Source organism: Coenobita brevimanus, chromosome 88 (assembly GCF_032717465.1).
Source record: "Coenobita brevimanus isolate Jiangsu-jjx chromosome 88, ASM3271746v2, whole genome shotgun sequence".
Classification (NCBI taxonomy): domain Eukaryota; kingdom Metazoa; phylum Arthropoda; class Malacostraca; order Decapoda; family Coenobitidae; genus Coenobita; species Coenobita brevimanus.
This window is the reverse complement of record NC_137041.1, coordinates 23,780,822-23,806,905: the sequence shown is the minus strand read 5'-3', so window position 1 is coordinate 23,806,905 and position 26,084 is coordinate 23,780,822.

The window sequence follows — 26,084 nt, the reverse complement described above, 5'->3', positions numbered from 1 at the left end:
TCTGTTAGGTTAAAGGGGCGAGTCTGAGCCCTGGCTTGATTTGATTATTCTATAACAGATTTTTTTTTTTTTTTCATTTTCCGCAAGACACCCACACCCACACCCACACCCACACCCACCCACCCACACCCACCCACCCACACACACACACACACACACACACACACACACACACACACACACACACACCAGTCTAAACTAAGACAGTCCTTGTATATATTCAGTGAAATCCTGATTAGCCAAATATATATATATATATATATATATATATATATATGGTATGAATGTTATACCTTTTTCAGAGCCATGAAAAAACAATATTATTCACACAGACTTCCCACTAAATCACCCTATTTATTTAATGTCAAAAGTACTTTTAGAACTATCCTAACACTCAACTTATTGAAATAACGATTTTGTATATCTAATTTGATTAGACATCTTTAAAACACTTCAGTTGTCATTTGAATAATGAAAATTTGTTAAGAATTGACGATTTTACAAGAAATTACGTGTGACTGATTTTGTTTGGTGATGTCTGGCACTGCTGTTACCAACACAAAACACGTGAATTAGAGCTTAGACGTGAGACGCAAGTCACTCGTGGTTTATCTGATTTCTTTCAGAAAGAAAACAGTAACACGAAAATCACTACAGCCAAACCAGAAGATACAACTACGGTGGAGAGAGGTGAATTATGTGAATATCTTTGTTTAACATGATTTTCAGAAAAATCCTGTTTGAATCGAAAGTCTTGCATGGAGTAGACTGGCACCAGTCAAACAAAGCAGTATTCCCGATGTGGATGGAAAACTGGTGACTGGGAGACCTTTAGTCCTCGTTTTAACTGCTCTCAGGAATTGCATCTGATCATCTCCCCACTGCTGAGATATTTTCAGTGTTCCAGCATCACGTTGATTATAAGGCCAGCTTATGCTTTTATACAGCTGACCAGCTCATGCTGCCCTTGTTGTTAGCTGCGTTTTCTTGCTGATTTCATGTTTAGTTGTGGCAGGCACTTCTGTCTTTCAGAATTAATCGATTCCAACAAACCTTGGCAACAATGGCCAGCCTAGTAGGTGATTGTGTCCACAAGGTTTTGGTTGCTTGGCAACTACTCGTTGCCTAGCAACGGTAGAAGAACAGCTTTCTCGTACTTTTCAAATTTTGAGCTGTTAACGCAATAGTAACGGCCGTAGAACGCTTTGAACTATTTAAGCGTAATCTTGAGGTCATTTCATATCAGGTGTGTGCCATCCACTTTCCTCTCTTCTAGTTTTTGAGTGGCAACCCTGTGAAGAATGGCCTCAGCATCCCTACCAACCAGTACTGGTTTTCAAAAAATGTACCCCTAGTTCCCCGGCATCTTGATGGAACTGAATGTAAGTTTCCATGCTTCTAGACAGTGATTAGTACTACATCTTTCTTTTGTACACCAATGTTCTACATTGACCAGGCCAGGTGTCAATGGTCATCGAATGCAAAAACGGCGAAAAAGTCTAAAATCACGACTATGCTCGCGCAAAATTATAAGGCTGAGACGACTATTAAGCCAGGGTCATGATTCTTGGGTGTAATAATGCTCTGGAGTATCTCCATACAAATGACATTTAGGCCACTTTCACACGAGGCCACCGGTGGCTGCCACTGGTGGCCTTGTGTGAAAACGGCCTTAGTGTTGAAACTCACTTCTAGTCACTGGCAGCGGCATCTAGAAGTTGTACCTCTGGTGGGCCATTCTGCAGATTTCAAGTTTCTTAGCTCCACAGTGGGTGGATGGAATTGAATGAAACTTTGCATGCTTATAAACGTTAATGAGTACTACGAAAGTGTTTTGTACATGCATGACCTATATCCACGTGGCCAGGGGTCAATGGTTATCAGTTGAAGAAACTATGAAAAGTGCTAAAATTACAACCTTGCTCACAAAAACTTCTAAGGTTTCAAAGATTATTAAGCCAGGACCATGATTCTTGGGTGGAATATTGCACTAGAGTACCTCCATATAGAGATGACTTTTAGTATCAAAACTCATTTCCGGTCACTAAAAAAGCTTGGTCTGCTTAGAGCTGGCCATCGTCACCTGATGACAGGGAGAGCTGGAGCTCCCATTTCATCAGTCCTTAGAACTAACTCCTGACCATCTCCCTTTGCTGAACTATTTCAGTGTTTCAGTAACATAGAGAGTAGGTCAGCATGCTCTCCAATACAAGTTTCTCTAACTGTCAACACCAAACTACACGCACATTACACTCTACACTTCCTTTTCAAAATTAAAAAAAAAAAAATGGTGTCTAATAACCAAGCCCCGGAGTCCCCAGGGAGGGGACCACAAATGCCCCACCATCCGCTCCTCTCCCGGTGATGACTTGACGAGCTGCCTGGAACCACTGCGTGACTCACTTCTTCATTTCTGCAACATTTGCGGCCTTTCCTCTAACTTTCTCTCTGTTGTTAACCACCTCTCCTCCTCTAAACCTCACCTTCTCTTCTTAACTGAGACTCAGCTGTCTGAGGCAACTGATACCAAATCCTTTTCTGTATCCTCCTACTTTTTCTATACTCATTTTAAAGCCAACGGTGGCTGTTGTGTACATGTATGCAACGACTTATCTTGCTCTCATGTTCCTGAATTAATTCTTCTGAATTCTCTAATCTCTGGCTTTCCTGTCATTCTCTGACGAAATGCATCTATGCTGTTAGCTTATCCCCTAATTCTCCTGACTGAAAAATTCTTCGATTACCCTACTTCTATGACAGAACACATCCTATCCATTTCTCTTTTCTCTGAAATCTCCATTACATGAGATTTCAGTGTCCACCACCAACTCTGGCTCTCCTCTCCCTTCACTGATCCGCCTGGTGAACAAGCCTACCTCTTCTCTATCCTTAATGACCTAGTGCAGCTTGTACAGCACCCTACCAGTATCCCTGACCACCTTGGAGAGAGCTCCAGCATACTCGACCTCTTCCTTACAACTAATCCTTCTGCTTACACTGTTAATCTTTCCTCTCCATTGAGCTCCTCCAGTAACAACTTTATTACCTTAATTTGTCCTATCGCTCCGGTATGACTTGTGGACCTTCCAATGACATGGCGGTTGTGGCACTTTTGGGCTGCGGATTGGGAGGCCCTCAGGCAGTACTTCTTTGATTTTCCCTGGAATGGCTATTGCTTCCATTGCCGGATGCCACCTGTGTGTGCCTTGTGCATTACAAAGGTTATTCTCTCGGGCATGGAAGAATACATTCCTTTCTCCTGTCCTTTGACTGACGCAAGAAAGCCTTGGTTTAATCACGCTTGTTCTAATGCTGTCCACAACAAGGAGAGGGCCTACAAAAGGTACCAGAACCAAGCCACCCCTGAACCACATATTTTTTATCTTTCTACCCGGAATCTTGCTAAGTCTCTTCACTTTGCTAAAAATAATTTCATCCATACTAAATGCTCTCAACTCTCTAACTCGAATTCCTCCAGCTCCTTCTGCCACCTTGCCAAAACCTTTCTAATAACTTTACCTCATCATCCTTCCCCCCTCTTTTCTAATCTGATGGCTCTGTAGCTATTTCTTCTACTGATAAAAGCAGATCCCTTCACTCAGACTTTCTCCTCCATTTCCACATTAGACGATTCCGGTGCAGTTTCACTGTCACTTCCCGCCCTCTGACCTCCTTATGGCTGACATTAAAATTTCGTCAGCTGATGTATTTTCTGCCATCACTGGCCCCAGTAATAACAAGACATATGGGCCTGATGGAGTCCCTCCTGTTGTCCTCAAGAACTATGCTTCTCTGCTTACACCCGGGATAGGTAAACTCTTTCGCTTTTGTCTGTCACCTTGTACCTTTCCTTCTTGCTGGAAGTTTGCTCTCATTCAGCCATTCCCAAAGAAGGGTGACAGTTCCCAACCCTCTACATATTGTCCCATTGCTTTAACATCCTGTGTCTCAAAAATTTTCGGATCTATTCTTAATAGAAAAAAATGTAAAGCATCTTTCTTATCATAACCTTCTTTCTGACAGTAACTATGGGTTCCATCAGGGGCGCTCCACTGGCGATCTTCTCACCTACCTTTCAAACTCCTAGTCATGATCATTTCGGGACTTTGGCGAAAGCTTTGCCATTTCACTTGGCATCTCAAAGGCTTTCGATCGAGTCTGGCATAAATCTTTAATTTCCAAACTGCCCTCTAATATGTTCTATCCTTCTATCTGTGCCTTCATCTATAGCTTAAATCTGGTCGTTGTATAGTTGCTCTTGTAGACGGCCACCATTCTTCTTCTAGATCTATCAACGGTGGTGTTCCTTAGGTCTCTCTCCTATCACCAATTCTCTTGCTTTTATTCATCAGTGACCTTCTATGTACATCTAACCCTACCCAGTCATACGCCGATGATTCCACCCTTCACTTTTCCATTCAGTTCTCACAGCGTACATCTCAGCAGTTGCTTCAACAACCAAGGGATGAGGCTATGGCACACTTAAAGTTTGACTTGGCTCGTATCTCTGACTGGTGTAAAAATAATCTTGTTATTAATGCATCAAAGGCTCAGTTATTACACCTACAGTATCAGTCCGACAAAATCTTCCACAGGTATACCCACTAATGTTTAATAATACTGAGCATAATCCTGCATCATCCTTAAATATACTTGGGGTTTCATTCTCTCGGGACTTCTCTTGGAAAGAACACATTAAATCTCTTGTAAAATCTGCTTCTAAGAGATTTGGTGTGCTAAGCTGACTCCATACCTTCTTTACCCCTGCACAGTTGTTGACTTTACACACAGATTTTATTTGCCCCTGTGTAGAGTACAACTCTCATGTGTAGGGATGCTCCCAATGTACGGCTCCTCTCAGTAGGGTGGAGTCAAGGGCATTCCATCTTATTAACTCTCCTCCTCTTACTGGCTCCCTTGAACTTCTGTCTCTTCACTGCTCTGCTGCATCTTTATCTCTTTTCTGTCACAACTTCAATAGTCACGCTTCCTCTGAACTGTCTGCTTGCATCCCCCAACCTCTATGTCGGATGCATAGCACCCATCTAGCAACAAACTCATTCCTTTTCAATCCAACTCTCTGATGCATGAGTTAACCGTTAATCCCAGTCCTTCATTTATGCAACAGGTCAACTCTGGAACTGTGTCTTTCCGTCTGTATTTCCTACTTCTTATGGTCTCTAGTCTCTCAAACACAATGTGTACAGGTAATTTGAAATGAACGGATTTTGAATATGGCTCTTTTATTTTTTTTTCTTGGAAGGAACGGTTTGCTGTCTCCTGGCCTTTGGTTCCATCTTCCTTGCATAAGAAAAACGACTATGGTCCTTTCACCGCAAGAAGTCCGTTCAGGGTGGGGCCCACCTGGTGAATCACCTCTAGCGATGCTGCCAAATCAACCGTAGTACATGCCTCTCTCTCTCTTATTTCCCATCTATGTGCTATTTGAAATTGTTTTTTATATTCTGTATATAGTAAAGGAAGCTATATAGTACATTGAGTATCACTTTTTGGAATTATAACAACGATTTGAATGAATTCTATGACACGTGGCAGTGCTTTTTTCCCATGTTGCCACTCCGTAGAGTTGCCAATTTGACCACTAATTATCGGATTATCACTGGGCCCCTACCTACCCCCATCCCACCTTTCTCTCTCTCTCTCTCTCTCTCTCTCTCTCTCTCTCTCTCTCTCTCTCTCTCTCTCTCTCTCTCCCTCTCTCTCTCGTCAATATAACAAAAAGTTCTGAAGACGAAGAAGATTAAGATTAAAGATCAGAGAGAGGATTAGGCCTACAGGGGAAACCTCTTAAAAATAAAATGCGCCTAGACTTTTACCTCATAAGTGGCGTGGAAAAAAAATGAAAATAAATAATAAATATATACAATATATATATATATATATATATATATATATATATATATATATATATATATATATAGAGAGAGATAGAGAGAGAGAGAGAGAGAGAGAGAGAGAGAGAGAGAGCGAGAAACAGGTGTGATGGGGGTAGGTAGGGAGACAGAGTGATAATCCGATAATTGGTGGTCAGATTGGCAACGTCACACTCGGGGAAATCCCAACTTCTGCCACACCCTGAACGGACTTCTTGCTGCGAAAGGACCATAGCTTGTTTCCACTAACCATCAACACCAAACTACTTGCAAATGACGCAACACATATTCTGTTGCAAAATTTGCAATAATTGTGTCCCAGCATCCAACATTCGATTTCCCTCTGGAGGAAAGGTAGGGGGGGGGGAAAATCTATAAATGCCCCCACCACCCGCCTCCTCCCATTGACGAGCAATTGAGATGCTTTGCGCTATTGTCTGACTCACTCTATTATAATTTGTGCAAAATCCGCGGCTATTCCTTCACTTTTCTCTCTGTTAAACACCACCTCCCAACTCTAAACCTCACCTTTTCTGCACTGAGACTCAACTGTCTCAGGCAACTGATAACAAATCTTTCTCTGTACCGTATCCTCTTACTTTATCTATACTTACTTCAATGCCAAAGGTAGTAGCTGTGTGTATGTATGCAACAACATATGTTTTCGTGCTCCTGAGCTTGAATCATTCGAATTTTCCACGATCTGACTTGGGTTATCCTGTCAGGCTCAGACTAAATATATTTGTGCTGAGTACTTATCCCGCATTTTCTACAAATTATATATTTTTTTAAATTATATAATGGAACACATTCTATCGATTTTTCCATTCTCTGAAAAATCCATTTTAGGTGATTTCAGTGATCCCCGCTAACTCTGGCTCTCCTAGCCATTCACTGATCCAAGTGGTGAACAAACCTGCATCTTTTCTGTCCTAAGAGCAGCTTGTACAGCACCCTATCCATATCCCTGACCACCTTGGAGAGAGTTCCAGCATACCAGACCTTTTCCTTATAACCAACTCATGCTCCCTGTTCTGTTAATCTTTTTGCCCCATTCACTGATCACAACCTTATCACCTTAACCTGTCCTGTCACTCCAGTAAGGCTTGTTAACTTTCCAGGAAGTGGCAGCTGTGACACTGGAGCTGATGACTGTGAGGCCCTTAAGCAGTATTTCTTTGATTTTCCCTAGAATAATTACTGTTTCCATGGCTGAGAGCCATCTGTGTGTACCTTGTACATTACAGAGGTCATTCTCTTGGACATGGAAGCATATATTCCTTTCTCTTATCCTTTATCAAGAAAAAAAAAAAGTACAATCACGCTCGTTCTGATGCCGCCCTAACAAGAAGGCCTACAAATGGTACTGGTGTCAACCCACCTCTGAATCTCATCTTTTTTAATGTTTCTGTCCAGAATTATGCCATGTGCTCCTGTGCTCTGTTAAGCATACAGCCATTCGTATTATATGTTCTGAATTCTCTAGCAGTGTTTTCCTCTGTTTTTTCTGTCAACGTGCCATAAACCTTTCAAATAACTCAATTTTATCCTCATTCTGTTTCTTCTGCCTAAAAAAAAACAGAACTTTTTGCTTAGACTCTGTCCTCCAATTTCCACATTAGACGATTCCAATGATATTCTGCCAACCTTTCTCCGTTCTGCCATTCTTATGACTGGCATCAAAAATTCTTCAGTTGATGTACTTCCTGTCCTCACTGACCTCAGTATTAGCAAGGTGTAAAGGCCTAATGGAGTTACTCCCGTTGCTCTCTAGAACTGGGATTCACTGCTCTCAACCTGCCAAAGGAAGCACTTTTGCTTTTGACCCTGTACTTGTACGTGTTTTTCTTGATGGGTATTCGCTTTCATTCAGTTTGTCCTGAAGAAAGGTGACTATTCCCAGCTTTCTATCTCTCTCCTAGTTGCTTTAACATTTTGCATTTCTTAAATTATATAATCTAAGCCTTAAAAAAACACTTTTCCTACTATAACATTTCTGATTGCCATAAATGGGTTCCGCCATGGACACATCACTGGCGATCTTCTCACCTTCCTTTCAAACCCTTGGACGTCCTCCTTTCTGAAATTTGGCGATAGCTTTGCCATTATGCATGACATTCCAAACACATTTGTTCGAATCTGGCATAAATCTTTATTCTTCTAATGACTTCCTTACGGTTTTTAAATTTTTTGTCTTTATCTCTAGCATCCTGTCTCATCGATCTGTATCTGCTGTAGTAGAAGCACATCGATATTTTGTTTGAGCTATCAATGTGGTATTCCCCAGGGTACTGTCCTTCACCAACTCTCTTCCTTCTATTCATCAGAAATCTTCTAAGATGCATCTGATTTTTCCTGTTTACAGTACAGATTTCGCTCTTCATTTTGAGATATATATCTTACCCAATTCAATTATATGCTGATGATTCCACCCTTCACCTTTCCATTTGCCTCTTGCAGTGTCCATCACAGGAGTTACTTCAACAAACACGCGAAGAGAAGACACTCTAATCAAGCTCCACTGCTGCAACATTAATAAATCAATCATTCAGTCTCTCTCTCTCTCTCTCTCTCTCTCTCTCCTCCTCCTCCTCCTCCTCCTCCTCCTCATTTCCCCCCTCCTCCTCCTCCTCCTCCTCCTCCTCCTCCTTTCCCCATATAACATTACCTCCTCCCTCACTCCCATCATCATCTACCCCTCTTTCAAAGTTTATTATTCATTTTTATTTTGTTATTGTTCACAATTGGAGAGCTCAATTCTGGCTGGAAATACTACAACCAAACTCTAATGCAAATGTCAGTGAGTCGAACTACGCGTAATGTATCTGGAAAATTTAAAATTTGCTCATAAACGTTTGTACTTTAGCATGTGTAATGATTGCATTTTTCTGTTAGGTCATAATGATCGTCAGAAACATTCCTTCTCCTCTATAAATACAGAAGTACACTAGATCATTTAATGAATTTGGAGCATTCCAATTCGGAGGCATTTGCCAATAATGATTTCATGATAACGTTCTGGAAAGAGGTGGAGAAAGTAAGACAGGGTGGAAGTGAGGTTAGCAGGGAAGTGAAAGATAAAAATGGTAGATTACTAGTGGAGAAGGGAGAAAAAGTGAGCAGATGGAGAGAACACTTTAAGGAATTGTTGAACATACAGGATGGAAGTAATGCGAGTATAAGTGGCTGGGGAATGGCTGGGAGAAGGAGGGAGGTGAGAAGACAGGAAGAAATCAGTAGGATAGAAGTTGTGGAAGCAATGAAGAAAGTTAAATTGGGGAAAGCCTCAGGAATTGATGGAGTGTGTGGTGAAATGCTGAAGCATGGGGGAGAGATAGTAGTAGAATGGATGTGGAAGATGTGCAGATTGGCCTGGGAGGAAGGTAGAGTCCCGGAGGATTGGAAGTCAGGTATAATTATTCCATTGTACAAAGGAAAAGGGGAAAAAGATGTGTTTGGTAATCATAGGGGCATTTGTCTTCTTAGTATAGTAGGAAAAGTGTATGGTAGGATACATATTGACAGTGTTAGAGAAAGAACAGAGGAATTAGGTGGAGAAGAACAGGGAGGCTTTAGGAAGGGAAGAGGTTGTGTAGATCAGATATTCATTCTTAGATCTTTAGTGGAAAAGTTTCAAGAGAAAGGAAAGAAATTGTATGCGGCTTTCATGGATTTGGAGAAAGCATATGACAGGGTGGATAGACAAGGATTGTGGAAAGTATTAAGAATATATGGAGTAGATGGGAAGTTCCTGAATGCTGTGAAGAGTATGTATAATGGTGCTAAGGCTGCAGTGCATGTGGATGATGAACTAAGTGAATTTTTCTCTTTGAAGGTTGGGTTGAAACAGGAATGTGTCATGCCTCCATGGTTGTTCAATCTGTATATGGATGGGGTAATAAAAGAGGTACAAGGTAGGGTAGTGGATGTTGGAGTGGCCCTGGTGAGAGAGGAGAGTGTTTGGAAACTCCCTGTACTGTTGTTTGCAGATGATACTGTGTTGTTGAGTGAAGACGAAGGGGAGCTGCAAGGCTTGGTGGATGAGTTTGGGAGAGTGTGTAAGAAACGGAATCTAAAGGTGAATGTAGGGAAGAGTAAAGTGATGGTCTTTGAGAGAGGTGAAGTCAGTGAATGTACAGCGAGGTTGGATGGTGAGGAATTGGAGAATGTGAGTACGTTTAAGTACTTGGGTAGTGTGATGAGTAAGGATGGAGGTTTGGAGGGTGAAGTGCTTGAAAGGGTACAACAGGGAAGAAAGGTTGCTGGTTCTTTGAAAGCAGTGATAAGAAACAGGAAAGTGAGCATGGAAGTGAAAAAGTTACTACATGACAGTATTGTGATACCAACTCTAACGTATGGAAGTGAAGCTTGGACGTTGTTGGAAGGACACAAGTCAAGAGTGAGAGCAGAGGAAATGAGTTATTTAAGAGGTGCCTGTGGAGTCACATGGAGAGACAGGCTGAAGAATGAGGATATAAAGGAGTGTTGTGGTGTGGATGTGGATGTGATAGGAAGCGTTATGAGGAACACACTGAGGTAGTTCGGCCATGTGGAGAGGATGGAGGGTGAGAGACTGACAAAGAGAATGTATGTGAGTGAGGTGGAGGGGGGAAGAGGGAGGGGGAGGCCGAGGATGAGATGGAGGGGTGGGGTAGAGGTATATGAGAGAGGGGTGTGTGAGTTGGGAGCAGGGCAGTGAAATGGCGGGGAACAGGGCGACGTGGAGGCGATTTGTTTGTGGCCACCCCAAACGGGATTGAGGCGTCTGGCAATAGATAGATAGATAGATAGATTTCATGATAAGGGTGTTCTTGGACACCCGTAAGCCAGTGAAATTAAATGGCAGCACGGTATACGAATGAAGCTTAATACTTGCGGTTTAAGAGGTAATTTGCCTATTTTCATTTTCAAATTTTTTGAGGGTCAGACATTTCTCTGTCAATATGACACATAATGTACCGTAACATCAGATGTAACTGTCCAGGGAAAGGTGGTGCCCTGCGGAAGTGTGCTTAGTCCCACTGTGTTTAGCATTATGAACAATGACACCCTGCCATCAGCTCCCCATCCCGGGGAATCTTATATACTCACTTTGGTCTGATGATTGTGTAGTATGGCACTCTTCTCGTAAAGCACAATTTTTGTCTGGGCGGATTCAAGCCTTTGATTCCATCCACCATGTGGCCTTGCAATGGAGATTGTTTTCCATCCCTAAGTGTGCCACTGTAGTTTTTATCACCCGTAAAGTTCCTAGCTTGCATCTGACTTTGGATAATCAGCCGATATCTTTTCAAAATTCAAATATCTGGGCTTAGACTTTGATTACTGATTGATCTTTAACTAGCATGTTAATAATTTAGTTGCTTGTTGTGATAAATTATTATCTTACAGAAATTCTTTGTTAATGGTGTATAGGTTGCTTATTAGATCTAAGTTTGACTATGGTTCACAGATGGATGGATCGGCATCAAATGCCTCATTGAGGTAATTGGATGTGTTATAATAAGACGTGTTTACAAATGTGTCTTAGCTTCTAAGGTGGTCTTTGCATTCACAGAGACCACCTAATTTTATCGAATGGCATGAAGACCGTTAGAAAATCTAATACCAAGACCGTGGCTTGTACCTCCCCTGCTTTAACACGATTATCTTTATGTGGGGGTTCGTCGACCACTCCCCGTTCGCCTCCACTTATTGAGTCAGGAGCTCAATGTGAGCGTCAGTGACTGACAAGTTGGTGTAAAAAAATATATAGTCCCCCGAGAGCCAACGAACTTTGTTGTTAATGTTTCGTGGTTCCCAGGAAAGAAGACCAAGATACCAGAGGCGTTGGTCCACCATTTGTTCAGTTACAGCATCAGGCGCCATTTAGGTCCCCACCAATTGTACACCGATGGCTCCAAGTAAAGTGACTGTGTGGGTGCCAGTATGTGGTCAATGAATGTGCTCTCAGGTTTCAGTTGCCGGCTCATAAATCTGTGTTTGTGTCTGAACATTTCGCTATAGCCAGAGCCATAGACTATGCTCAAAATTCTTGTCATGACTCAATTTTCATTTATTCAGACTCTATGTCAGCCCTTCCGGCAAATACTTCTTGCATTGCTGATTTTCATGAGATTCAGGATCGCATTCTTCATGAACTGCATTCGTGCAACAAGTCCTTCACGTTGATCTGGGTGTCTGGTCATTGTCATATTTACTGCAATGAGCAGGCTGACTTGCAGAGTCGGCTGTAAAGCTGGAGGAGACTTGGAACGTTCCTCGTGATCTACGGTCTAGTCTCTTCCTCGAAAAGATGCAATAAATCTTCTGTGGCAAAGTCAGTGGACCAGACTGAATAAACCAATATGTAATCCACTCCTTGGTGTCTAGGATACTGCCCACCGTCCCAGCCGCCTGGAGGAGAGAATACTGGCACGCTTGTGTACCAGCTGCATGCAGCTCACTCACATGATGCCATGTACAGAGAGACGATTTCCACGGCACAGTGACGTCTGTGGTGCAGGGTTATTTTGGGGTATTAAATGAGTTCTGCCCTGTTGGCGATTCAATCGTGAACTTACTTTACTTGTAAATTACTGTGGCTCAGCAGACCTCCCCTGGACCCTTTCCATCATCTTAGGTAATGGAAATCTTGCTATGACTGATAAATTGATGGCTTTCTTGAGGGAGACCTGATTGATCAGAGTGATGTGACTTTATATATGGTTGTGGTTTTTACTTACTTTTATAATACCACTAACACTAGTTTCTTATCATATTACACTTTTTTATGAGAAATTATCATTACATATTATTTATAATCATATACATTTCACTTGCGCCTTTATCGTTGTTCAGAACTGGATTAGGGTGTGGTATTCTTTGAAGCAAGGTGTAAGGCACAACCCCACATCACACTCCACACACTGGTAACGCGAGTCCTTTCACTGGTTTCTGGGCCGTCTGTGCTGTGTTGGCACATGTGACACCTGCGTTGGGGATTCCTCTTCACACCTGGTACTGTCACTAACTCTGGGAAATGACGTTCGGTGAGGCGAAGGGAATTTCCCCACCATCTGGACGTTTTCTTGGGGCACGATCACTGCCAATCAGCCTCCTGCACAGCTCCCTTATGAAGTCCTTCAAAGTGTCACTGGATCCTGTGGTGTGGGTGTGGAGGAGGTGAGCATTCAAAACTGTTATATCCAACAGGTGAAAGAACAGTTTCTTGTTCCATTTCATCGTGGACCTGGCACACTCGACGCTCAATATCATTGCATCCGACCGGTCTACCTGACGCATATTAATATTGTAATCAGTCACAGCCTCAGGCTTCTAGATGTGCACACGTCTTTCACTGTGGCAATCGATGGCCTTTGTGATATGCATCAGGGGGCGATGAACCATCGAAGGGAGGTTTATCTAGCGGTTGTGGTGCCGGGTAGTGGCAAGGATATTGTTAGCTTGGTAAAACACTACCTCCTTCCTTTCCAGTTTCCTGCCCACCTGTACCATGTGCTGCCTGGTTTTCTTCCCTGTACCACAGATGCCAATCTCCTGCTACTGCAAATACAGAGCAAGAAGTGGGCTAGTGTACCAGTTGTCCAGGTACAGGATGTGCCCACGTTGAAGATATGGCTGCATCATTGTTTTCACAACTGCACGAGACAAACCGATAGTCCTATCCTCTGAAATTTCCATCTGTGTACCTGTGTACAGGATTATGTCCTGCACATACCCGGTCTTGCAGTCACACATGATGAAAAGTTTGAACCCAAAGCAGTGTCTTTTGCTGGAGATATATTGCCTGAAGGCAATGTTCCCTCTCCATAACACGAGACTCTCGTCTGTGACCAGGTCTCTGTAGGGATAGAAAGAGGATGAAAATCGAACCCTCCGGTGATCAAACACTAGGCGAATTTGGCACATCCTGTCAGTGTTGCCTACTTTGCTGGGGTCCTCAGTATCGTAAAAATGGAGCCAGCTGAGAATGTACCAGAATCTGCTTCTCCCCATAACTCTTCCAAAGAAGGGTGTTGACATAAAGGGATCCATAGTCCACTATGAAAGCAACTGATTCTTTTTTTGCCAGCCCCATCAATAGAACTAATGCCAGGAACAGATACATCTTGTCGACAGAAGGTGTATGTGGGGCTCTGCCACGGCAGAATGCTGCATACGTGTTCGGAAGTATGCAGATTCTGAGAATCAACTCATTTGTAAAGAAGTTTTAGAAGAAATCAATCCTCCTAGAGGATTGATTCAACTAGGGGACAGTACAATATGCCGTGTCTCCACGAGTAAATGGTTGGTGAATGGGAATAAAATTGCTCCCATCCTCCCACTCCCACGACACTTCCTCTGCTTCACCATCTCCATCATCACCACCACCGACCCTATCATCAGGATGGGGAGGAAAACCGGAGGTTACCTGGGGAATATTTCCCTCCCCCTCACCTTCTGACTATCACCTTTTTTTCCCCTTACATTTCCCTTTTCCTTTCTCCTTCCCCTTCCCCTTTCCTTTCATCCCTACACTACCAATAAGGGAGGAGGAGGCACTGAAATGTGGAGGGGAATTTCCATGTGGAAGGTCATGTGTGGCTGAGGTGCTGGACTGAGGTAACTCAGGCATTTGTGAGGTCATTGGCAGCACACTTCACTGTGCCTCACGTGAGTAAAACAATGCACTGCTCACCTTGTATTTTTAGTTTGTAAATCCTCTCTGGCCTTCGGCCCTTTATGGGGCATGGGTATTGAGCACCAGGATCCTCCTGATACTCATCCTCAGTAGAGGAATCATCATACAATTGAGGGCAGTGGGTGGTGGTGGGAAGGAGTGGTGGTGGTGGGGCTGCCTGGGAGAACAACGACATGACCTTCATATATTTCGCCTTCCTGGGGGTTGGAACTTCTTCATCACTGCTTGATTCAGGGTCTGGCTGAATGTAATCACTGTCAGCCACATTGTCATCTAATGGGGAATTGCTTTCCCCATCATTGGGCACCTCAAGGAGAGAGTCAATCTCGTGCTAGGCTAGGCTGCAACACACCATGATCCTCACTCACTCTCTGTCAAAATCAGACTAACGTGGTGCGCTCCCACACGGGCCCAGGTGTGCGGTGATGACTCATACCTGGCGGGTGAGGCCTAAAGAGGTGTGAGAGTATCCCTGCCGATTGTTTGGCGCGTACCCTGTAATTTGAATGTTCGAATTCGGGGAAATATTTCAAATCGTGGGCATACATGTACATCAATGGCACTGTCCATGCATATAGGGCTGACGCACATGTATGTCAATGGCACGGGGTGGGTTATAATGCATAAGAGGCAAAAAAGAGAATATTAAATGGTAGACTGGAAAATAAATCATTATGGATGAGGTTCTGGGGAGCCTCCTTACCGAAGAGAATATGGGCCTAAGAGCCAAGCATCTGGATGTTCTACTGACTGCTCTCAAAATTGAATTGCTTTATTCTTACTTGACACAGCCCTTACACTAAGTTTGATCTAAATCAAATCAATACTGTTTGTGTTGACGTAACCATATGACTTGGATTTAATAACTTTCCTTGTGAATTAAACCTTTGTTGGATTCGTCTCAAATTCGTCCTTTCCTTAACTTTAGCGCTTATGCTTTTTTGACATAAATCAGATAAAAATTGTTTAAACTGACCCCATTATGTGATCTTGACCTTTTATTTGCTCTTTAACCCATCACATCCCGAGCTATTTCGCACCTCCGACACCCTCCAATCCGTAGGTATTTTCGATTTTTTTTTTTGTGGCTAAAACCTCCGCTTTTGGTGAGAAATATCGAAATTTTATAGAGAAATCGCTTACCTGAGGTTTAAAATACTCGATCCAGGTAGCAGTACCTCCTTACCTGACTGGGTTTTCTAACAGGCTGGCACTAAAGAAAACGAGTTCTACTGGAGGGTAACTATTTCACACCACTCATAAACGATATTTATTTATTTACTTGGTACGAATTTATATGTAGTATGAGAGTATATTGGTTTTCAAACAGTAATATAGGCATTATAAGCATTGTTTCACTCACTAACTCATCACCATACCTGACCTTCTTTTGCCACATTACCTGATCATCATTTCTGACTGTTTCTTCCTCTAATGCTATGTAAACTTTGTCCTCCACATTGTCATCGATTGGGGAATCACTCTGGCCCTGAATGTCTTTATTGGCCAGGTCACTGGTTACAGGTGAATTGCTGAGACAATGGCGTGCGGGGGGGGGGAGGGAGGATGTTATGCGGTGTAAGGCATTGTCCCTGCTTGGCATCTTGTAGAGGAATAGAGGAAGGTGTCCCGTGTATATGTACGAAAAATCACGCACGAAAATTAAAAATTTGGCAAATTAGGGACCTTGCAATTGCACGACGTACCAGTACATTGTCGGGACTGGCAAATGCAAAATGTTGCAATGTACCCATATGTCGACGGGACGTCTCAGGTTAAAATGAGTGTTAACCTTTAGGCACATCCTCAACATTGTCATGAATTCACGAGATCTTGTTATTATGGCAATTCGTGACATTGTGTATTATTTTGGGAACTTTTGAACAATATTGAAACCCCATAGAACTTATCTCAGGCAGTTAACCACTTATGTTTGCACCCAGATTTGAAACATATCCAGAAAAATCGTCTTGTATCAAGAGTGTTTTAATGCATAGACAGTATGTTTGACTATGTGATACTTTTTGTGTAATGAACATTTCTCCGCCTTGTCTCTCTAGCCATTAAGCTAGGCCATACCTATTTCCGGTGATCATTTATTTGCTTTGTGGCTGGCATGAGACCATTACTTATTCAGTCGGTGCAGTGCTGCCACAGAAGAAGGATCTCAAGAACAGTGCTAGAAGTGAAGTTCCCCATCTCATGGCTTATCACCCAGTTTCTAGCAGTTCTATGGCCCCCACATATCCCCACTGAGTTGGTGATTGGCAACAGTGGACATCAGATTTGCGAATTGCACCGCCTTGAGTAGCAGAGCCGCCCAATCTCCATTTTCTCCACTGACCAGTATTTCTTTCTATGTTTCCTAGTTTTAAGATTATTAGCTATTGTAGTATGACCGATTGTGTGAGTGAGTGATTACTCGTTTAAGTTACCTTGTAACATAAAAATTTATTTTCTTCGTAATTAATAAATTTACAGTTCTTTTCTTTGGGCTTGACTAAATGTAAGAATCATGCTTCATTTCTCCATGGTGTGCTTACTTCAGTTTGCTAATCATAGTTTGCACAAACTTCTTATATCAATCATTACCAGTAGCTAAGCCAGTTCTTTCATATAAATTCATAAATCTGCATGTGGCAACTAGGAGTTAGCACTGACAAGAATTTGTCTTTATTAGTATTAATTATCGATTGTCAGGGGTAAGGACACTTTCTCAGAGGCCAACAGTATAAAAAAAAAAAAATCAGCATTCGTGAGTGATTAGTCTCCACTGTGTACTGCTGAGAAAGTTTATGAAATTCTCGTCTTTAGAGAATCGGCGTAGTAAGCCAACATAGAGTAATAACTACTTACTACTTGATTGCATAAGTCGATTCCTTTGTGACAACTAACGACTTATTGCAGTTTATTCTTATTTTCACGTCCTCCACCGACAAACATTTCCCCCAAAAATTTGGACCAAATGAAAATTACTTATAGTGCCTATCTGTTGGACCAATTCCTTACAAATAACCCAGATCCATACGGAACAAGAGGCGGTGCCATGACACAATATACTCGTCCCTGGCAGTCACCTTAGTGCTGACGTATAAACACAACAGGGTATGTAGTCAAATAAGTCACATATCAGTGTCTGGAGTAAATTGAATGAAAACTGACGATTTTATGTCCATTTGAAAATTAAGGCTCGACCTTCCTGCCGCTAACTGGCGGGTGACGTAATGAGGAATGTTATAGGATGCAGCATTGAAAGATACACGTTTAGGTTTTGATTTCATGTCGATATGACGAATTTGAAGGGAGTTATGGCAAAAAAACGATTTTTTTACATTTTGGGGCCTACAGCCTGGACCTTGGCGTTTAGCCCAAAATTTACTCATATGATCAGAAGGTTATAGCCCATCATCCCTATAATTTTAGTCAAAATCTCACCTGTAGTTTTCGTGTAAAGTTGTTAACAGACAGGCAGACAGACAGACAGACAAATCAAGTAAAAACAAAACACCAGGGCGGGTGACAGGTAATAATGGTACTGTCACCACTTAGATCCCACGACCACAGTCTCATCAAAGCATCATTCGTCAGTTGCCTGTCACCTCCCCATTGGTAAACTAGTCAAGGTGATCAGATTGCACTATGATAGGGCGAAGTGGGATGGATTTATAAATTATCTAGCTGATATTCCATGGCAGTCTTTCTTCTTCATTGACAAAAATTCAAACCTGTCCCACAATAATGACTTGAGTTGGTAAGGAATTATTCATTCCCTTTTAACAGCTCACTAAAATATCGGTCTCCGCATTATAGTTTGGCTGCATTTGTGACAGAGCAACGACTTAGAAGTCTTTAGCACACTGGTATAGCCCTTGCTAAATATAAGAGAGAGAAAAAAAAAAACTACCAAATGCCCCCTCAGATTAAACTTGCTAGAAACCACACGGAAGCAGTAAAAAATCTCACCAAATAAAACCTTCTTCAAACCAGAGTATCCAGACTGTTAAATAGTCCTATTGACAATAGAATATTTTCGTTAACTCTCACTTCATTTAATAGTAACTACTGTATAACAATTCATCACCGGTTCCACCACTAATATATTTAGAGGGAAACAATCTAAATGACTCTCAGTTTGCCAGAAAATCTATCTTAGAGTAAGTCGATCAGAACGTTCCTATACTGGAACTTGACACTTTCGAAATTGCTCCACTAAAGATATGTCTATATATAGGCAGACGCCTTAATCCCGTAAGGGGTAGCCATAAACAAATCGCCTCCATGTCGCCTTGTCTTCTGCCATTTTCCTGCCCTCCCACCATCCCATACCCCCCTCTCTCATATGCCTCTCCACTCCTTCCCTCCATCTAATCTTTGGTCTCCCCTTCCTCTTCTCCCTTCCACCTCACTCACATACGTTTCCTTAGTTAATTTTTCACTCTCCATCCTCTCCACTTGGCCAAACCACATCAGTATGTTTCTTCAATAAAGATACATATTAGGTATGTAAACTCTGTGTTAGGCATTTTACCAAACAATAAAGCTCCAGGTCCAGAGCGAATTCCTCCAGTAGCTTTGATACAGTGTTTTCCACGACTTGCTTCTGTTCTACCTATATTATTCAGACTATGCATACTTATTTTCTCATTTCCTAATTCTTAGAAAGAGGCCAACATCCGCCCAATTCCAAAGAAAGGAAGTTCGCTTGATTGCTCTCTTTACAGACCAATAGCTATCACATCTGGTAAAGTAATTGAGAATGTCATTAATACATTCTTAAACATCTTCAATAAAAAAAACTTAATTAATGAGAGACTGTACGGTTTTTTACACGAAGAATTATCTGTTGATATGCTTAATTTTTTTGTTTACATCATACGTAAGTGAACTTATCATCATAGGGAAACCCACCCAATACCTCTTAATATTTCTAAAGCTTTTGACAGAGTGTGGCACCGTTCCCTGTTATCCAAATTCCCTTGCTACGGTCTCTCATCTTTAGTCCCACTGATCTTACAACTTAGCAACAGATAGATAAGAGTAAAGGTAGGTGATGTACATTTCTATCTCCGTTTAATTAATGACGGTGTGCCACAAGGTTCAGTCCTGGTTCTAATCCTGTTCCTCATTTATATTAATTATCTGTTGCCTGTCCCCCATAATCCCACTCACTCATATACAGATAACTAAATGCTTCACAGTCCCAATACAGTTAACCACTCATTCACAAAGTTTGATATTTCTAGCCCACAGTCAGCTGAGGAATAACTATAAACCAAGACTTATCTAAGGTCACTGAGTGAGGACAAAATACCATTGTCTCATTCAGTGCAAGGAAAACCAAGTATACAGTATAAAATTTACCATCAGACAGATAATACCTGATTGCTGTGTAGCCATCACTGCAAACAATATTCCTACCTTTAAAAGTATTTAATTTTTCTGTGATTTCCCTAACAATAACCTCAGTTGGACCTCTCGCGTTCGATCACTTGCAAATACCGCCCCAACGAAACTCGGATTATTGTACAGAATCAGAAACATCATCACTGACAAGCAGTTATCTTTAATTTAGAAGTCATGTGCGCTCTCAGCTGTAATATTCCTCACCCTTGTGGAGCGGATGGTGAAGAGTTTGCACTAAAACAACTGTACAAAATACAGAGTTATAAGAATAATTAATGATCCAGCTATTATCGATAAACTACTCCCCTACAAGTAAGACGGAATGTTTCCTTCCTTGCATTATTTTACAGATACTTTTATGGAAAACGCGTAGACGAAATTGCATCCACTGAGCCACCTCTCCACATCTTCACCCGTTCTACAAGGGCATATGGTAGCGCTCATGACCAGACTGCCACACTGACATTTTGAAGAAATTACCTGTCAGAAGTAATCTATTCCACGAACTGCTTCTCTTTGGAACTAGCTTTCTCTGATTAGTTTCCCCCAAAATTCAACCAACAGCAGTTCAAATTCATCTGTTACTGATTTTCTATGAGTGGAGGACACCTGCAATCTGGTTTATGGTACTGTTTGATTTAATTTCTTTTTCCTTCCTTTGTTCATCTTGCGTAAACACACACACACACACACACACACACACACACACACACACAAATATTAAATATTTTATGACTAAACCTCAGTAGAATAACCACAAAGTCTATGAAGGTAGGCAACTTCCTCCACACACGCACAAAAGATGCTGTGCCTCTGTTTGTTTCTGTAAACTTGCCGAGTCATCATGTTGTTGCTAAGAATGAAATGAGTAGGTTGGATGTTAGGGAATTACTGTGTTCTATGGACAGTCAGTAAATGGAAGGAAGAGGTAAATAATACCTTCGGGAAAAACAGATCTTGGTGGCATATGTAAGTCCTGCGTGAGGGGAAGTATGTTCAAGGTGAAATAGGTAATCCTCCCATATAGGTAAAATATGGCCAAGTGGGAAATAGGTAGCTTCACCTCATAGGGGAAATATTAGGTTCATAGCAAAAATGTTAGGCTCCATCTGAGTGAAATAGATTATGGTGGGAAAGGTCTTTATTAACGAAATAGTTCTTTGAAAATACATTCTCAAGCGAGATAGACACAGTCAGCGAAATAGGTTCACCGTGTAAAAATAGGTCCGTAGATGGAAAAGGTCCGTGGAAGAAAATAGATCGATGTGGTGAGTTTAAGTCTCCTAATGGGATTAAACCATGCCCAAGGCAAAATGGGACTATGGGAAATATAGGGCAAAGGAAGGAATACATCCATGGAGGAAAACAGAATCATGATCAGAATAGATCAGTGGGTATAATTGGTCTCTGCAGAACAGGGCCTATAGGTTAACAGATGGGTGGGACATAATGCCGAGGGGGGGGGGGACTGGAGACCGGCTCATGCTGTTAGCAGCAGTAACCCGAAAATTAACTCATCAATAGGCCCAACACTACTATAAGGGCAGTAAGAACAAAAAACAAAGGGTCCGACCTCATCACCCTAATACACAAGATTCCATCTACAGAGACCTCAGTAAAAAATAAACACGTCTTCAGTGACAGCTTCGTGGAAATATTGGGAGAAAAAATGAAAATATAAGCTAAACACGATCTACCACCAATATAACATACCATCAACCACATCGTTTCCCCCAGGATATACCCCACTTCTCGCTGCGTAATAGGACACCTGCACCCAATATCCTTTGACAGCTGTCTGACACTTCTGTTTCTCTCTCCATGGACATTAAAAATCACCATTAAGAAATACTGAAACCATCCTCGATGACGCTCTTATTACAGAGTTCATGTCAGTTGTAGCCTACCCATTGCTTCAGACCTGCAAAGCTAATTTTCCAGTCCATATAGGGAAAAGAGGGAAAAGCGTCAATATTATAGTTACAGATAGTGTCCAGTTCAACGATCTTTGCTGTTTTGTCCATCTGTCACCCAAATAGCCCAGCTGCATTTTAACACTTTCTCCTTCAACATGAGCACCCTTCTTTCCACTCAAGAGTCAAAGTATTTTCACATTCACTGACCTATTCATTACTAAATCAATTACCACTTATGCAGATGAAGCATCAGATGGGTCTTTGGCTTGATGGAGGGAGCCTTCATGGGCTATGTCTACGGTGAGGAGTGATGATGCCAAGAAGTTGTGGTGTTTGAGGAAATAGCAGTTTATTATGTGTGTGTGTGTGTGTGTGTGTGTGTGTGTGTGTGTGTGTGTGAGAGAGAGAGAGAGAGAGAGAAAGAGAGAGAAAGAGAGAGAGAGAGAGAGAGAGAGAGGAAAGCAACAGAGTATCGCAATTAGTATTAAAGAATATGGAAAAAGAAGTAAAAAGTTGTATTTAACAGACTGAAGGGATGATCTTATTGTGAAGAAATAAAATTAATTACCCCTGGTTTGAACTGTTACTCAATTTCCGAACACCTCTTCATACCCAGATTCTTTCTTTCTGCATAATATATAAGCGTAAGTTATAATAAGTAAAATTTTTGGAGCTTGCTGGGAAAAACAATTACAGGAGCACAAGATCTGGAGAGAAAAAAAAGTGGGGCCGAAACCTAAATAGTAGCGTTGATGATAATAACAGGGAAAGAGGCAGCAGAGGAGAGGGTGGGAAGGAGGAAAAGAAAAGCAAGGGAAGGAAAGCAAGCAATGCAATGGAAAGTGAGGAAGGTAAAATGGGAAAGCTAGAATAACAAGGGAGGAGACAGGGAGAGTTAATGGACACTGGAGAGGAGGGGTGGATTTGGAGAAACCTGAGGATGGGGATGAAACTAAGAAAATGTTAAGAGAAATGAATATTTAAAGAAGCGAATTATGGAAAATTCTAGTACTTTTTGTTCGACTTACATATTTAAATTGAAACAGATGTGATGACTTGATGATGAAAATGTACACAGGAATACCGCATACTAAGGAAGTGAAGTACATATGGGTACACAGGAAATATGGATAACCGGAGGCCTGTTGGTCCATGACAGAGTTATTTGTTGAAAAAATAAAAACAATCATATTAAGATCTAACCAACGTGTACGAAAACAGGATAGAAAAGAGGAATGCTCTCCGCCGCCCACCACGCCTTCAGGTAAACGCCGAAGAAAAATGATACAGAGAAAGGAAAAACATCATGCTTGCTATAAAGAACAAACATGACAATATTATAGGAGAAGCAGAAGATTAACGACGATGCACTATATAATAGCTATTCTATAGATGTGTAAAAGAAAAATACAATTGCCGAATGTTATCGTTATTAAACAAACGTCTGACACTCGTCAGCATATATTTAAACGTTGTCTGATGGAAAACCAGTAAGCAATTCTGTTTACTGCGAAACTGTTCTGTACTTTGCTCAGGTCTGCAAGCAAAAAAATTCTGAGAAAACTGAAACCCTTTAAAAAGATCCCCAAAGACGAGCTGCAGTACACAAGTGAAGAGCAGCCAAATGTTAGGAAGCATTAGGCGAGCGTATAACAGAGGATAACGAGATATTAAAGTACTGAGGAGAACACACACACACACACACACACACACACATGCGTTGGATGAAAGTATATGGGAGGGGAATAATGTTTGCAAGTGACTCCTGTGTCTAGTGTTTATGTTGAATGGCTCTAAAGTATGACCAATGCACTAAATTTAGTAACTACTGCCAAATTAAGGAAAGTAATAGGAAAATACTGAGTAAAAATTATTTGAACATTGTCTGATGGAAAACCAATTCTATATATAGAGAGAATAATGTAGTTACACTGGTGGGGGAAGAGAATCAGAGAACAAAAATACAGGTAGACCAGACCAAAATATCGTGTCCACACAGGGTAAAAATGCAAAAACATGAACACCCTTGAAGTCTGCGAAATCCATGTGGCGCTGTGTAGTGGAAATAAAATAAATAAAACTTTTGGAGTAGGAAGTAAAACGTTCAGAAGAAATACATAACAAAACGAAGAAAAAAAAAAAAAGAAAACAAGGTGCGCGTAAAAAGGAACATCCGCGCCAACCAGCTGTTATATGGGCCGAAAATTTGACTTTGCCCTGTGACCATGGCCTTCTACCAGTTACTATAAAAATGCATTACGTACTGTACTTTTGCCGAGCCCTTAAACCTTCAACCATCCTCGTCTTAAAACAAATCGAAAACATTCATGTTACGTTAAGCATTGACATTTCCCTCTGACGTTGACCTTTTACTACCTGTTCTCGAAATTGAATAATTTTATCCTTGTTTTAACCCGAACCGAAGTCGATAGAGTGATATTGAGCCACCAAGTTAAATCCAGTTAAGATGAAGACAGTTTTAGTTATTTCCTTTGCACACAGACACACGGGTCAAACTGTGACTTTGCCCTGTGACCTTGACCTTTCACTGTGTATTCTCAAAAATGAATCTCTTCTTTCTTGACTGACTCTTTATGCTTACCCGAAATATTATTCCTATCAGACCAAAACTGTTTGGGTTGATCTTCCTCAGTGACATTGGCCCTCGACATTGCCCTCTTACCTAGACATTTGACAAATTACTTTCAAAGTTGAATCCCTCATTTTGTCCACGCTCCATCCACAACCTATGGATTTAATGGGATAAAAACTTGAACTTCCCTTGCCTTGTGGCCATGAACTTTGACCTGTTGTTTTAAAAGAGCTATATGTTTAATCCTTGACTAACACTCACCACTTTCACGAAATACATTAACACTGTATCAGCTGCCTGGTTTATTTTGTTGACATTCATACACATATTACAAACATTAACCTTTCTCTGCAGTCCTGACGTTTCACTAATTGTGCTCAAAACTGAGTGTGTTATTTTTACCTCACACTCAGCCATTCCAACCAGTTTAGTCTAACTCGGAAAAAAAGGAAAAAAATGTTTGCATTAATCATGCCCTGTAGCCTTGGCATTTCATTTATTGTTCAGGAAGACAATATTATTGTTTTTCCGTCCAGTAAGGTGGGTTAAAGTCAGACAAAAAAAAAAAAAAAAAAACATTGTTAACAAGCACACTGAAGGGTCGAAATCTTACCTTTCCTTGTGACTGAATGTTCGGAAAACTGAATCTCTTCATTCTTACCTTACCCTCAACCCTAACCCAAAGGTGGGTCTAAACTAAATAAGAGTTGTTTAAGTTGGCTTTGCTAAGGCAACATTTGACCTATGCCTGTGACCTTGATCTGATGTAAAAAAAAAAAAAAAAAAAAAAAAAAAAAACATTGTCAATGGATGTCCCATAACACCTCTGCCAAGTTCACCTAATCGAATAAAACCTGAGTCATTTTCTTTAAACACACACACACACACACACACACACACACACACACACACACACACACACACACACACACACACACACACACACACACACACACACAACACAAAACAATCCTAAGTTAGTCAGAGATTCAGTAGATATTAACAAATCTATAGTAATCACTGGTATAGAAGAGGAAGAAGTAAAAAACAAGATCTCAAGAGAGAAAAAGGAGATGGTAAACGTTATGGGCATATTGAAAGAAGTATCAGAGGAAATCTGTAGTAAAGACATAGAGGAACACAAAAGATTAGGGAAATACGAGAGAAGCAAGTCAAGACCCTTAAAGGTAACTTCCAGAGTGTAAACACTGTGGAGGAGATACTAAAAAATGCAAAGAATCTTATGGAAAAAGAGGAGTTCAAAAATGTATGGATATAAAGGTGCCTAACACAAGAGGAACTGGAATTACTGAAAGAGAAGAGGGAGGAAGCAAAAACAAAAAAATGAGGGAAGATCAGAGGAGGAGAAGAATATATATTTTTTTTTACAAAGTAATCGGATTGCAGGTACGAAAGTGGTACATAGGCTAAACAGGAGGGAATAAAAAGGAGGAAGGTAGTAGAACCAAATCATGACAAGTATATAAACAAGATGATTAAGTTAATGTGCTCAAATGTGGATGGAATGGTATCTAAATTATTAGAGATGAATCATTATGTCAGAGAAAATGAACCACATATAATATGCCTAACTT